The 15,822-nt window shown below is 38.7% G+C and overlaps 1 protein-coding gene across 1 annotated transcript in view; it reads left to right on the forward strand.

Annotated features, from left to right (window-relative positions):
- The window catches only part of LOC149451115 (carbonic anhydrase-related protein 10-like), a 595,254-nt gene that overhangs the window by 141,834 nt on the left and 437,598 nt on the right, over positions 1 to 15,822 (forward strand). The window lies entirely within an intron of this gene.

The following is a 15,822-nucleotide window of genomic DNA, read 5'->3' on the forward strand; positions in this document are numbered from 1 at the left end:
TACATCACCAAGTGCAATGAAAAGCGTCAGATGCAGTGGTGTAAAGCACGCCGCCACTGGACTCTAGAGCAGTGGAGACATGTTCTCTGGAAAAACACACTTCTCTGTCTGGCAATCCGATGGACGTGTCTAGGTTTGGAGGTTGCCAGGGGAACAGTAGTTTCTTGACTACATTGTGCCAAGTGTAAAGTTTGGTAGAGGGGGGATTATGGTGTGGAGTTGTTTTTCATGGGTTGGGCTTGGCCCCTTAGTTTCAATGAAGGAAACTCTTAAGGTGTCAGTATACCAAAACATTTTAGACAATTTCATGCTCCCAACAAACTGGGAACAGTTTGTGAATGGCACCTTCCTGTTCCAACATGACTGCACACTAGTGCACAAAGCAAGGTCCATAAAGACATGGATGAGCGAGTTTGGGATAGAGGAACTTGACTGGCCTGCACAGTCTTGGCCTCAACCCGATAGAACACATTTAGGATGAATTAGAGTAGAGACTGTGAGCCAGGCCTTTTCGTCCAACATCACTGCCTGCCCTCACAAATGCGCTTCTGGAAGAATGGTCAAACATTCCCATAGACACACTCCTAAACCTTGTGGACAGCCTTTTGCAGAGAAGACTTGAGGCTGTTTTAGCTGCAAAGGGCGGGCCAACTCAATATTGAACCCTACGGACTAAGACTGACATGTCATTAAAGTTCTTATGCATATAAAGGCAGGCTTCCCAATACTTTTGGCAATATAGTGTATATGTGCATTGTGTGGTATATGTAAAGAGAGCATGTATGTATGCAATAAAGTTCTTATTTAATGCTTAAAGATTGAGGGGGGAGGGGGTTATGTATAATGTATAATGATTAATATTTACCCATGAATAAAATCAAAAGTGAAGACGTATGGATAATCATATGATAGTACTGATTTCTAATTCTTCATTCAAGTCCCCCCCGGAACCAATGTTCCTAAGGAATATATCCAGTAGGTCTCTCTCTCAGAGAGGCGTTTGTATTGTTCAGCAGTGGGAAGATTTGAAGATATGGACTCAAAGATCCATACCTTTAAGTCTTGGGAAGATCTATTGTGAGTCTCAAGGAAGTTTCGGGGCACACTATGTTGGTCAGAACCATCTTCTACCAACTGCCAATGTTCTCCGAATAGTCCGTCCAACACAAAGTACGGGCAAGTGAGACAGTAAAAAATAAATTGGGTGGAACAGTTAGAGAAATCAGCTATAGGTTATTGTTTCCCTTTTGCAATAAACTTTTTTGACCATGGGTGACATGTTTACAGGTTAGACATCTAGGTTTCCAACATTGAAACATGCCTTTGATACTTAGGAAAGTAAGAGGGTCATGAGCTTTAGTAGGAAACTGTTTAATTTTGCTGGATGAAATTTTGGTTTTGATATTCTTGGCTCGCCTGTAAGACACTTTAGGTTTAGCTGTTATCACAGACGTTAGATGCGGGTCCTCTTGTATTATGGGCCAATGTTTTTGGAATATGCATTACATTTTACAAAATTGGGTATGGAATTGTGTTGTGAATCTCAAAGGGGGTGGTTCTTGAGTGGATGACACATACTGGGTTGTGGGTTTATGCATCAAATAAAAGGCGAAGGCTTTCTCAACTATTGCATTTGGGTAGCCCTTATCAAGGAATTTGTCCTTCAAGAGTTGGCTATGAGTGATGTAATCCTGTTCCCTAGTACAGTTGTGTTTTAGACAGCAAAATTGACTTTTTGGAATATTAGCAACCCAACGGGGATTATGGCAACTCTTATAATGTAAATAGGAGTTGCGTGCTGTGGGTTTACTGCAATTCTGGACAAAAATGGTGTTTCCTTCATGGCAGAATTCTAAATCTTAAAATGCCAATTTGTCAGAGTCACAAACTGATGTGAAAGATAAGCCCATGTGATTGGTGTCGCAATGTTGGACAAATGCTGGAACTGATGTTGTGAGGGGGCATCACAAATGATGATTATATCATCTATGTAGCACCTGTAAAAAATTAGGTGACTGCCGTACGGGTTGTTGTTCCAGATGTATAATTGTTCCCATTGCCCCATGGTTAAGTGGGAGGAAAATTTGCTCCCATGGCTCTTCCGTGTGTTTGTAGGTAGAACTCACCATAGAATTCAAAGTAATTATGAGTAAGTAATACTCTGTGGCATCTAGAATAAATTGGGCTTGTCGGGGACTGTCGAGGAAAGGATGGACTGCATGTAGACCTACGTCATGTGGTATTGATGTATATTGGGAATTAACATCTAGGGAAGCCAAAGATATGTAGATTCCCAAGAATATGTTTTCAGCATTTGTAAAATATGGATATTGTACTTGATGTACGAAGAAAGGTTTTGAACTAAAGGTTGCAAAAAGTGATCTATATATTTGGAAAGGTAGCTGGTGACACACCCCATTGCAGACACAATAGGGCTTCCTAATAGTGGATGTGTGGGATCTTTATGGGTTTTTGGAAGGTGGTAAAAATAAGGTCTTTGATATTTCAGTTGTTTTAATGATTCCATTTTGAAAGCTTAATCAATAACAAGACTATGTGCTTCCTTTTGGAATTGTGGTAGGGGGTCACTTTTGAGTTTCTGATATGTTTGGGTATCTGACAATAATCTCATGGATTCCTTAATATAATCAATGCGATTTTGAATGATGATCCCCCCTCCCTTATCTGCCGGTTTAATAATTAGATTGTGATTTTGTGAAAGTTGTGGAAGTGCTGTAGATTCTCTGACTGAAAGGTTAGAAGCGGAAGGGCTAGAGGAGTTTTTACACATACTGTATGTAGGATATCTGTATATATTACCTGGAAAAACTTTGAATTTAAGTGCCTTTGGCAGATGTGAGATAAAAAAAAGCTGGTATGTTGAATGGGAGGGGAGGATGGAAGATGTTGAGTGAGTAATGTTATATAATCTTCCTCTTCTACTGTATATACAAGTTCTAAATCGGCTAAGATGGATTTTTCAACTGATAGATTGTCAACTGATGATTAAAAAACTTTTTGGAGGTTTTGATATCATTGGAACTACCAATATTGGGGTCATCTGTATTTTTATTTTCAGAGGATTGGGTATTGAAAAACCTTTTTACAGTTAAGTGTCTAATGAATTTATTGAGGTCCATGAACAGAGTGAAAGGATTAGGGGGTGCTGAAGGGGTAAAAGTTAATACTTAATACTTTTAATACTAATGCCTAGTCATGTTGTGTTCCCCCTCTCCTTCCTCGTCTGCAAGTTTTCTATTTGGGGTGGACAGGGAGGTCCTGTCTAAAAAAAGGAATGGCAGTAGGTGAGTATACAAGGGGATGGACACTACTGAGAATGTTATGGGGCTCAGATTAAAAACTATTATGATCAATAGGTGTCTCTTTGGTAGTTTGGGAGTTGCGAGACAGATGACTGGTACTATTATTGGAGTTAGACTCAGTTTGTAATGAATTTGATGAACTCAATGTCATGGGTTTGGGATTAATGGAAGAGGGGAAGGCCTCTATCTCAGAAGATAAATAGTTGACACTGCCATGTTGGATATTAGATTGGAAGAACTGTTCCTATTTTTGGATATATGTGAAATCCTGGGGGAATGTTATTTGGTAATCAGGTTGGAAAGAGGGTTTTTTTCTTTTTGCATGATAGTCGTTGAGACTGGGGATGATGGTTCTTAGTAGGCTGTAACTCGTGTATAAATTTAACTAAGTTAGATTGAGACTCAATCAGTAAACTAGTACCAAACTTTTTATTATTATTACACTTTTGGATAGTTGGTATAGGACGACGTCATGAGTGGAACTGGAAAATTTACTGTGGAATGGTGTGATATGAGCAGATTTTTTCCAACAGTATCTCCTATTCATATTATAATCATTGAAATCTAGACATATTTTGCCCAGTTTAGTGCAAATCAAATTATCCTCTGAACGTTTGGTATTCTTTTTTAGGAGTTGTAACCATTTAGTAGGTAAATTATGGTGTGATGTCAATTAAAGCTTTAAGGGATTTTATGCGGGATGAGATATCAAGGAATTTGATCTCTTTGCTCGATTAGTTTCCCCATCCATTTGCAGGTGCAGAATTCTGATACATTGGACCATGGGACCTCTGGGACTAATGTTATATTGGAGATATTGTTTAAGAATAAACTTGCCCCACCATTGGTAATTAGCCGAGATGAGTAAGGAACAATATATAAAATATGTAAGTCCTTATATAATACAGAAAATGTTCTTATGGATGAACTGGTACAGTATCTACATAGTTTTAGTGCAAATAGGCACTTTTTATGACTTTATTGCAAAGTAGTTGTTCTTTCTGTCTAAAATGTGCATCTTTTGGACACAAAGGAAAACTGGTTCACAAGGGGTGTGAGAGAGGCCATCTATGTCAGATTGAACAACTATTGCTAAACAGAGTCGGGGTCTTCATTACCATCTGTCATCCACATATAATGCTGTTTTGAAATATTTATCCCTAAGATTTGTCAACAAATCACACCTCTACCATGTAAAACAACAGATTAAAGATGCGCTCCAGGAATGGGACTGCTTTATACACTTTGCAGAAGCAATTTCCTTTTCCAAGGGCGCTCTAGAGACTTTCACTCTGTGTACTAAATAAAGATAGTTACTTTCTCCAGCACCTCTGCCACTTAGGAGAAGCCATGTAATTTGTTTGATGAATACAAGGCTTCTTCTGATTGCCTGAGGTGGAAATTGTTATGTCTTCTGCTAAGATATTGTCAGGCAAGGTGGAGAGGTGAACAGATGACATTATATCACAATCTCCACCTAACCAATCACAGGATGCCTTGTTTTCATTGAAAAAGGCTTCTCCTAAGTGGGGGAGGTGCTGGAGCAAGTAACTATCTTTAGCTAGCACTCAGAGGGGAAGTCTGCAACACCTACCAGAAGAGGACTCTCCTTTCTGTATGTAGCAAAGGTTACAACAGAAAATTAGAGATTCAAAATCAGCCACACAGAGGTGACATCTGCATAATTTGCTTGAGCCAGGCTGGCTCAAAGTGGATGTATATAGTAATTCCATTACCAAAGCTCTTCTTTAACACTTGTTGCAGGATTCCAGACTTCATGGGATGAAATTCTGTAATTAAAACAGAGAGATTCCACAAATTTTCACAGCTCCCATCTTATTCTTGGACAAAGAAAATCTACCTAGACATATTCCTTGGTGACTAGATAAATTCACTTAACCACTTGCCCTCCAGAGGATTTACCCCCCTTCCTGACCAGGCCATTTTTTGCGATACAGCGCTGCATTACTTCAACTGACAGTTGCACGGTCATGCAACGTTGTACATAAATTAAATTTATGTCCCTTTTTCCCACAAATAGAGCTTTCTTTTGGTGGTATTTGATCACCTGTGAGTTTTTTATTTTTTTGCACTATAAACAAAAAGTGACGACACTTTTGAAAAAAATATATATATATTTGATTTTTTGCTATAAAACGTATCCAGTAAAAAAATTTTAAAAATGAAATTTCTTCATAAATTCATAAATTTATGCCAAAACCTATTCAGCTATATGTCTTTGCTAAAAAAAAATCCCAATACACGTAAATGTATTGGTTTATGTGAAAGTTACAGCGTCTACAAATGGTGATATATATATATATATATATATATATATATATATAGACACAGTTGTGTTCAAAATAATAGCAGTCAGACATCAATAACCTGATCAATCACTGTTTTTGGTAGAAATTATATTTCTACATGGCAAATAAATTACTAGCAGGTGTAGTAGAGTAATAGAAATCCAACAGACCCAACAGTCATGACATGCATGCTGCTGATTCTGTGTAATTAAATCACTAATTGAAAGGGGCATGTTCAAAATAATAGCAATGTGGAGTTCTATTAGTGAGCTCATTCATTCTTTGAAAAACAGGTGGCAATTATTGCCCTTATTTAAGGAAGGAAGGCAGCAAATGTTGTACATGCTGGTTACAGTGCATTTCTCTCTGAAATTCAGAGGAAAATGGGTCGTTCCAGACATTGTTCAGAAGAACAGCGTAACTTGATTAAAAAGTTGATTGGAGAGGGGAAAACTTATAAAGAAGTGCAGAAAATGATAGGCTGCTCAGCTAAAATGATCGCAAATGCTTTAAAATGGCAACCAAAACCTGAAAGACGTGGAAGAAAGCGAAAAACTACCATTCGAATGGATAGAAGAATAGCCAAAATGGCAAGGACTCAGCCAACAATCAGCTCCAGGAAGATCAAAGAAAGTCTAAAGTTACCTGTGAGTACTGTTACAATTAGAAGACGCCTATGTGAAGCCAAGCTATCTGCAAGAAACCCCGCAAAGTCCCACTGTTGAAAAAAAGACATGTACTGAAGAGGTTACAATTTGCCAAAGAGCACATTGACTGGCCTAAAGAGAAATGGCGCAACATTTTGTGGACTGATGAAAGTAAGATTGTTCTTTTTGGGTCTAGTGGCCGGAGACAGTTTGCCAGAAGACCCCCAAACACTGAATTCAAGCCACAGTACACTGTGAAGACAGTGAAGCATGGTTGTGCAAGCATCATGATATGGGGATGTTTCTCATACTACGGTGTTGGGCCTATTTATCGCATACCAGGGATCATGGATCAGTTTGAATACATCAGAATACTTGAAGAGGTCATGCTGCCTTATGCTGAAGAGGAAATGCCCTTGAAATGGGTGTTCCAACAAGACAACGACCCCAAACACACCAGTAAATGTGCAACATCTTGGTTCCAGACCAACAAGATTGCCGTTATGGAGTGGCCAGCCCAATCCCTGAATCCTAATCCAATAGAAAACTTGTGGGGTGACATCAAAAATGCCATTTCTGAGGCAAAACCAAGAAATAGAGAAGAACTGTGGAATGTAGTCCAATCATCCTGGGCTGGAATACCTGTTCACAGGTGCCAGAAGTTGGTTGACTCCATGCAACACAAATGTACAGCAGTTCTCAGAAACAGTGGTTACACAACTAAATATTAATTAAGTGATTCAAAGGAAAGCAAAATGTTCAAACATTTTTCAGTTTATATAGTGAATGTTTGAGTTTGTAAAGAAGAATACAAACACTGCTATTTTTTTGAACAGTCTAATATTCATTTCTCTTCAGTTTTTTTTAGAGGAACAACACAAATGTGATATATTTTTCTTCATGTTTTGATTTGGAATAGAATGTGTAGTGTTCCCAATGCATTTGTGTGTATGGAAATAAAAGCTATTAGAAGGGTTTTGAGCTTTATTCACTTTTTTCAACACACTGCTATTATTTTGAACACAACTTTATATATATATATATATATATATATATATTATACCGGAATTTTTTTTTACCAGTAATGGCAGCGATAAGCAACTTATCGCGGGGCTGCGGCAGGCATTCTGACACTGGGGGGGGGACTGACTAACTGCCACTGACATCCCCAGTGACACTAATAAAAAGCACTGACACTGTACTAATGACACTGAGAAGGAAGGGGTTAACATCTGAGGTGATCAAAGTTGTTTACATACAGATCTCTCATCTGTCAGCTCCACCGACGATCACTGAGTCCTGGCTGAGAATCGGTGGCTGGGACTCGGTGATTGACATACTGAGGAGTCAATGGCGGTGCAGGTAGGGAGTGTGTGCGTGTGCCTGGAAATGCAAAATCATGTATATATATGTGGTTTTGCACATCCCTGCACCCCTGTAGCAGTACTTCTGCTATAGGTTGGTCAGAAAGCTGTTAAAAAAAAAAAAACCAATTTTTTTGCAGATAAAAAAAGGACATTTACTATTTTTTTTTAGCCTGGAAAGCATTGCACCAGCAATCATCAGATCGCTGGTGCCATGCAGGACTCCTGCAAACCTGTCAGTGTATCTGTGTTCCCAAACATCCCACACAGGCAAGCAGATACAGTCAGAAAGGAAAACTCAATGAACTACCACAGTGCTCAACAGCACCATGGTAGTTTATTGAGAAGCTGACATCTTCAAAGGCCTTCGGAACTTGTAGTTCATTAATTCAGAGAACTCTGTGAATGAATGATGCAGCCATGTGGTCAGAGACCTAAACTGTGGCGCCATTTTCAAAAGGTGACAGCTGGTACAAGGAATTTCACCCCATTCTGCTGGCACAGGGAGAGAAGGCAGTGGGCAGCGGCTGCAGCAGTGGGAACATGTTACATGTTCCACTCTAAAAACAGGTGGAACATGTAACATGTCGTAAAGGTGAACTTATCCTTTGAGATGATTGAGATAGCTATGTGGCTTTAAATGCTCCAAACACTTAATAGAACTTGAGAATCATCTTAGACAAGCTGCAAAACATCTTCAACTTTCAAGAACAGTCTAGTTGAATGTGACTAGCCACTACAAGCTATAATATGATCTGTATAAATGACGACTTGTACATACATTTTAGTAGAGGGTGGAAGGGTTCAAATTTCCAATGGACTATTTTGTTTCTGGCCATACCTTCCTGTCCTGGTGAAGAAAGCACATCCTATTCCTTGTACAGGTGTTACAGGGACCAGAAGTATGGGAAAATACCCCAAATGTGGTCACAGACATTTTTAGAAGTATCTCGTAGAAACTGTAACTCTTCCCCACTGTATCCAAGGCAAAAAAAAAAACATACAGTAGCTATAGGTAGGTTTTACCCTTGGTTCACACTGGTGTGACTTCTCATGCAACTTGCTGTGACATTTAACACAGAAAGCTGCATGACAAGACGAAAGACATTCATTTCAATGTTACGGTGAGAAAAAAAATTGTTCCTGCACTACTTTTCTGCATCTTCCTTGAGTGCTAAAGCCTGCAATGTTAAAATAACACAAGTTGTTTCTTTGTCTTATCTTTGCTACTTTGGCTGTGACTTCAGAGGGTCTTGTAAGTTCAATAATATGTGCCACTCTCTGTATTGTTATGATCAGGGGCGGACTGACCATTTGGAAGCTCCAGCACTGCCCGAGGGGCCGGGGTACGTAGGGGGCCCCATGAGATGCCCCTGGTACCTTTTTCATAGGCTTTTTTGAGTTTGGGCAAGGACACAGGGGCCCCATGATCCCCTATTGCCCGGGGACCCCATGAGTTGTCAGTCCGCCCCTGGTTATGATTGACCAAATCCAAAATTGCAAAACACCAAAGTCACATAAAAGTTGCATTGAAGTTGCATCGAGTCACAATGCAAATTCGTACTGGGAGTCACACGACTTTGGAATCGCAGCAATGTGAACTATTCCTTAGTGAAGGAAATGGATTTGGAAGCACTTCTAGATCACAAACCTAATAATAGCATTCACTGCCAGTCTGTAGTTTCTAAAGCTAAAAAGATATTTTATTTGCAGTAAAACAGGCAAATGGTTCAGGCTAACAGCTCAAAAGCTTCACTGTAGCATCTTTGACACTTGAAGTTTTCTGAAAGCAACAAACTTAGTATATGCCAGTAGTAGAAGTTATATGGAAAAACCACAGTTCCTTTAATGGCAAAGAACATTTTATTAATGTAATCTTTTTGAAGCCTTCCCATTCTTGATTTTATAGGTCATTATATAATCTCACTGCACATTTCTTATGGAACAGCTGTAACTAATGTAATTCTTTTTCACTGTATCACAGATATTATGCCATTTTCAATTAAGCAGCTTTTGAAAAGGGTCTTTAAAAAGTATGTGTTAAGTTGAAATGGGAAGGGATATTTGGAAGATAACGAGCACTGGACACTGAAAGAACTTTTCCTTTAACAGATTTATTGCAGTATATTATGCATATTGTGCAATATACAGTAATACAGATATAAAGGAACTCACATACACATAAGAAGACATAATGTAACTCCAAAATGACATTCAGAAATAATGACTCAATAAGGTACTTGTGAGTCACCCTACATTAGATCCTTATATGAACTTCCAGCTTTTTGTCACAGTAATGTGACCAGGGACTATCATCGCTAGTATAAAAACACTTTGTGCAGTTCTTTGCAGAGGTATGCTATCTTGCTTTGGTCCAGTGGACATAAGACTGGGCAGTTCAAAGTTATAACTGAAGATTAATCAACACTTAAAATTCAGTATTAGATAGGATTTGACATATTGGAGATTACAACAGGGTATTACGTTGTTCAGTAATTTGGATGGTTGGGATAATGCTGCTCTCTTGTCCTATCTTTTTTCTCAAACATGCATAATAGTTGCAGTTTTATTTTCACATGTATTAATTAGATATCTTTGTGTAATAAATATGTGAAATTGTGAATTAACTGAGAAAATCACTCTCATTTCCTTATCAAAATTATAGATACCATGTGTATGAGTATTTTATCTACAGTGTTCTACTGTGTATTGAAAATAAATGAAATTACATTTCTCTGTATTGCACAATATGATAAAAAGTATGATGTTATCTTACAAACAAATAGTGTAATTGTTTGTTTTTTGTTGTTTTTTTGGGAGGCCCCAGGAGCTTTAACCATAATGTGCTAGTACACACAGCATCAGGGGTGGACTGACCATTTGGAAACTCGGCACTGCCCGAGGGCCTGGGGTCAGTAGGGGGCCCCATGAGATGCCCCTGGTACCTTTTTCATAGGCTTTTTTGAGTTTGGGCAAGGACACAGGGGCCCCATGATCCCCTATTGCCCGGGGGCCCCATGAGTTGTCAGTCCGCCCCTGCACAGCATATTTAGCACATTATGGTAGACTTACCTGCAAGCACTGCTTTTTGCTTTTCTCTGAGCCCTCCTGGGTTGCAACTCTTTGGCTGCTTGTGGCTGGGCCGTGATGATGTCACTTCCGCATATGCGCAAGGAAGTCACATCATCATGGCAAAGAGCAATGCCGCAAATGTATGCTGAGCTGCATATATTCGGAGAAGGGTCAGAAATTGATGGAAAACAAAAATGTTACAGATGGTACTAGAACAGGAGGTAAGGTTAGATTTTCCAATGGGGAAACCTGTTTCAGTGACAATTGTCCAAGAGGGGAATTTCCCTCACTTTGTAGAGATGTCCAAACAGAAAGTAAAGGGAAATATCAACAATAGCACCCAGAAAGGAAAAACAGACTGACAGGGGTTTTGAGCCTTACTTGCTTAATCCAAAACCTAAAAGAAAAATGTCTTGGCTACACATTTGCTTTAAAAGCCTTCTTTATAGTTGGTTCATAGGATAACTGTTGATATACGCAAGTGCATAATACTTGGGATGCCTTGGTTTCTGGGGCATTTAAAACTCTCCTGTTTTGAGACTTTTCTCCTACCCTCAAGATAATCTAAAACAGCGTTGATTTTAGCTCTTACGCAGGATCAAGTATACTAATCGTACTAACATTTCTCCTATCCATGTTCCCAATTTTCTCTTTCCTTCTTATAACAGAGTAGTATATAATCCTTTTCACAATGAATCACAGATGGGCTTCAACCTTGATATAATAGTCTTAAATATAAAAGTATCTTTATATGTATTAAAAAGATTCTAAAGGCTCAGGATCCTTTACCTTAATGCATTTTCTGCATCAAGGTAAAAAAAGCCTTCTGGGTACATCTCCCCCCCAATAGCTCCCACTTATACTTACCTGAGCCCCATCTCGATCCTGTGATGTGCATGACAGCTGCGGTCTCTCTCTCCTCATTGACTCACACATTGCCAGTGCCATTGGCTCCTGCTTCTGTCAATCACAGCCAGCAAGCCAATGAGGAGAGAGTGGGGTTGGGCCAAACTACAATCTCTGTGCGAATGGACACACAGAGCTGCTTGGGAGCGAACCTGCTCAAGTGCCTCCTTGGCAAGGGGGAGAGGCCAGGACAGCTGACAGGGGACCCAAGAAGAAAAGATTCTTGGCTGCTCTGTGCAAAACCATTGCACAGAGCAGGTAAGTATAAAATGTTTGGCATTTAAAAAAAATTGTTCTTTTAGAATCACTGTAACTATTCAATGTGGAAACCCAACAACCAACAATACAACAATTCAAACTATATTGCTGCATTGCTAAATACGTTCTACAAATGTATTCAGTGAAAAAAAAACATATACAGAATAATACAAGAATATTAATACAGAAGATACACTTTCCCTCTGTAAAACACATGCAAATATCCCTGCTTAAAAATTCCTGTTGGAATAAACCAGTCCTAAGAAAAGTTGGAGTTTTAAAACAGTTCCAGTGACGTCAACCTGGAAGAAGCGAGTGTGCCTAAATTTGAGGGGCATGGCTTAATTATAATGTGCTTGGTAAACTAGGGCCAGAATTGCTCCAAGTATTCAGAACACAATGGTTGTGGTGCTTAGGGCCTGATGTATGAAAATGTACCTATGGATTTTCATATGCATTTAACAGACATCTTCAAGTAGTAGCAGGGGGTGTGCAACCCACCATACATAAAGTTCTATAGTGTTTTTGCATAATTTCAATGACCTTACCACAATGTTTGCTTTCTATGGAACTCAGTTATAAGCATACCTGGGATTTTGTAAAGCTGGTAAGCCTGGGATTAGTGCGAGGCAAGGAGAGGGGCCTGCAGCATGCCATGCTGAAAAAGAGTTAGCAGTTTGATGGCAATTTAAAGGTGGTCTCTTAGAAGTCTAAGAGGATCTACCAGTGTAGCCAGTGGCAAAATAATTTCAACTGCAGACTGTAAACATCATGGATAGTCACTATTATCAGGTTCAGGAAAGTAAGTATCTGGGGTGGAGCATGGGTGAAATACTTTTGATCTGGCAGACTAGGCAGTCAGGATGAATTAATGCACTTTATTTTAAAATGCACTTATCCTTTAATGTTGAATTTCATGAAGGTGAACTATTTTGTAGTTGATTGCTTGGTCCGATCTAAGGACTCATTGACATGGCCTTGCCTGTTTGGACACCTCAAAGATTAGCATATTTCTGAGAGGTGTAGGGTCAGAGGTTTTCAATAACCTGTGGACAGGAGGTCTGTACTAATCAATAACAGGCTGACATGGTCTATGGCTGTCTATGGCTCTTTGTATATCATTGGTCAAGGGGTGATTACATGCTGATTGGGGCAGATGAGCATCACTGTACACATGTAAAAAAGCATATTTCTATTCTATGCCAGCCATTTTTTTTCTAAATTCTTTTTTTACAGTTTTTAGGAAAATACAACATACTGTATAAGGATACCACCAGAAACAAGTCAACATGACTTCAGGGGGATCCCCGTTACCAATAGTACAAAAAGGAAAGGAAAACAAACACTGAGGCTACCCCGGAACATAGCTGTAGAGTTCAGGGAAATGTATCAGAGTGTATCAAACTATTGCCAGAGGGATCTCAACCGCTGAAAGAGAAGGGGCCCCTTTTCCATGGGTTAGCCTTCCACTTATATATAGAGCAATAATTATGGATGTAGGGAGAAGAAACAAAAAAACCAAGAGGAGAAAGAGGGGGAAACAAGGGGGTGGGAGAAGGGCAAGCAGGGGCCCAACCCTAAGTGTCCTATACAATGGCCCTTGCAAGCAGTGGCAACCTTTCCTGGCAGCATATATATTGTCTACATCATGCACATGAAAGTAGAAGTGAGGTTTTTCTTTTTCTTACACAAGACAATTCACAAATGTGTTCAAAATTTCTGCTGTACTGTAAGTAGGATAAAATTAGTGAACAGGTTTGGCATGTACAGTATATGTTTGAATGCAATAATGAAAAATGCTGTTTTTAGTGTATCAAGACCATTATGCCCATGCATGCAGTGTAAGAAGTGATACAGATGATTACCCAACAAAGAACAAAAGCAGTGACACTGAGCAGCATTCATCTGTATCAGCATAAGAACACATAATCTCAATTACAAATCAAGAGGTGCTACTGTGCAGTGTGCATAATACAAAATGAGAACAGATACTAATACACCTGATTTATGGAATAAAAATCCCACTGTGCAGCATATATATTTAGGATAGAATCATAAAAAATAAAAAAAATTATAATAATTAGGTAAATACTAAACGTTGGCAGCAAATGGTATTTTCCATAAAATCAAGGACAACCCGCAAACAACTTAGTATAAAAATGGACAAACCTTACAACAGGTTCTCAAATGAGACACGAATATTAAGCCCAGTGTGGAAGGATTCTGTATAAAGTATAGATACTAAAACAAGGAGAATTTTATATAAAGTTAAATTCGACTTCTTAATAACAGTATAAGTGTAAATAGTATGAAGCTGCAAGCAGTATAAAGCAGAATGATACAGAATAATAAATGTGGCATAACTGCATCTAGGACTTTGCCTGAATCTAATAAATCAACGCATGCAGCCAGTGACATAGGTGGGGTCCCCCCACTGCTGCATTGCCATTGGCTATGATTTTATTTGGTTTGACATTGGCATATTGAGGGGATACTATTTACTGGGAATGGTTGTTTTGTACCATTCTATTACACATATTTGGGATTTTTTTTTTTGGTTGGGAATGAATAGCACATACAGTATTGTATTTTGGATATCTTATAGCAGTGCAGGTGTTTCTGTAAGGTTTCAGTTAGAACTTTTAAAAATTGCCTCTCACTCTGGTCTGCATGCTTGGCATTGTCTCTCATGTATGGTTGTAAGCGTATCTACATGTCAAGAATAATATTGATTACAATAAATGAATATTAAATTTTCATATAATATTACAGTTACCCATAGTAACATAATAACACATCTGATGAAAGTCGATAAGTGCACGCTAGCAAGGTCAATGGGTCTTCCACAGGACGCAGTGACCAATTACTGAAAAAAAATGATTAACCTTTTCCAACCAAAGAATGTCACAAAGTGGTTTGGGCTTGGTGGCTGTAACATTTGTTGTATTATGAATACAGAATTTGTTATTTACATGTAGATTTTCTTCCCAACTATGGCTAACAGCCTATCCCACCAATATTTGTCTGTTTCACTCATAACATAGCAAGCACCTTCATCTCCAGAAAATATTTCACATATTAATCATACTAGACTTAGAAATCTGATCGACAGGTATTGGCAGTAACATTTTATTACGTAGTCATCTGCAGTTTCATAGCAGACACAGGGATGCAGATAAGTAGAGCTTTCATATAATTGAACACATTATGGACTCTAATGCATGCGGTTTACTTTGCTATGGGGAGTTGTAATATCTTATTATGGTTGCAAGTGCTATGCAAATGTATATTCACTATCCAGATAAATACAATAAGACACTCTTGAGCACAATAAGTATCCATCTGTAAATGGCTTTTGTTGTGTATGCTGGGTAGTGAAGAATTCTAGCTCCACACAGCCAGAGAAAAAATGGCATTCACTTTTCACACTAATGTTAAAATATCACTGTTATTTTGTGAGATGACAAACAACTTGGTAAATTATGGAGCCTAATGAAAGATTATCAGAGAAAGTGGAAGTGAGGACACCTCACATAATCTTGCTTGTATATATGCAATACTTTAGCATGATGTTTGCCACAGGAAGACAGAAGTCTATGGATTTTAGTTTACAGAGTGATAACCACAGTTTTTTCTAGCTGCTGTGGTGTTAACATTCCTACCATATACAAAAAAGATGCATATTTATAATTTACTCCATCCCTAAACTGATGAACAGAGGGATGAGCAAGCTGAAGCTGTAAAAAAAAGGGACGATTCCTTATTTATCAACACTCCCTCCAAAAACTAACACTTATTGAAGAACATGGAAAAAATAGGGGTCTAGCTAGAACTGAAATAACTAGCTGTGCAGTGATACTCTCGAGAGGGCCGCTGTGTTTCTAGGTACCCCTAAGCTCTGCACAGCCAGTCAACACACATTTTCCACACTTGCATCCACAGT

This window comes from Staurois parvus, unplaced genomic scaffold, assembly GCF_062004578.1.
Source record: "Staurois parvus isolate SC_StPar_1 unplaced genomic scaffold, SC_StPar_1.0 ptg000548l, whole genome shotgun sequence".
Taxonomy (NCBI): Eukaryota; Metazoa; Chordata; class Amphibia; order Anura; family Ranidae; genus Staurois; species Staurois parvus.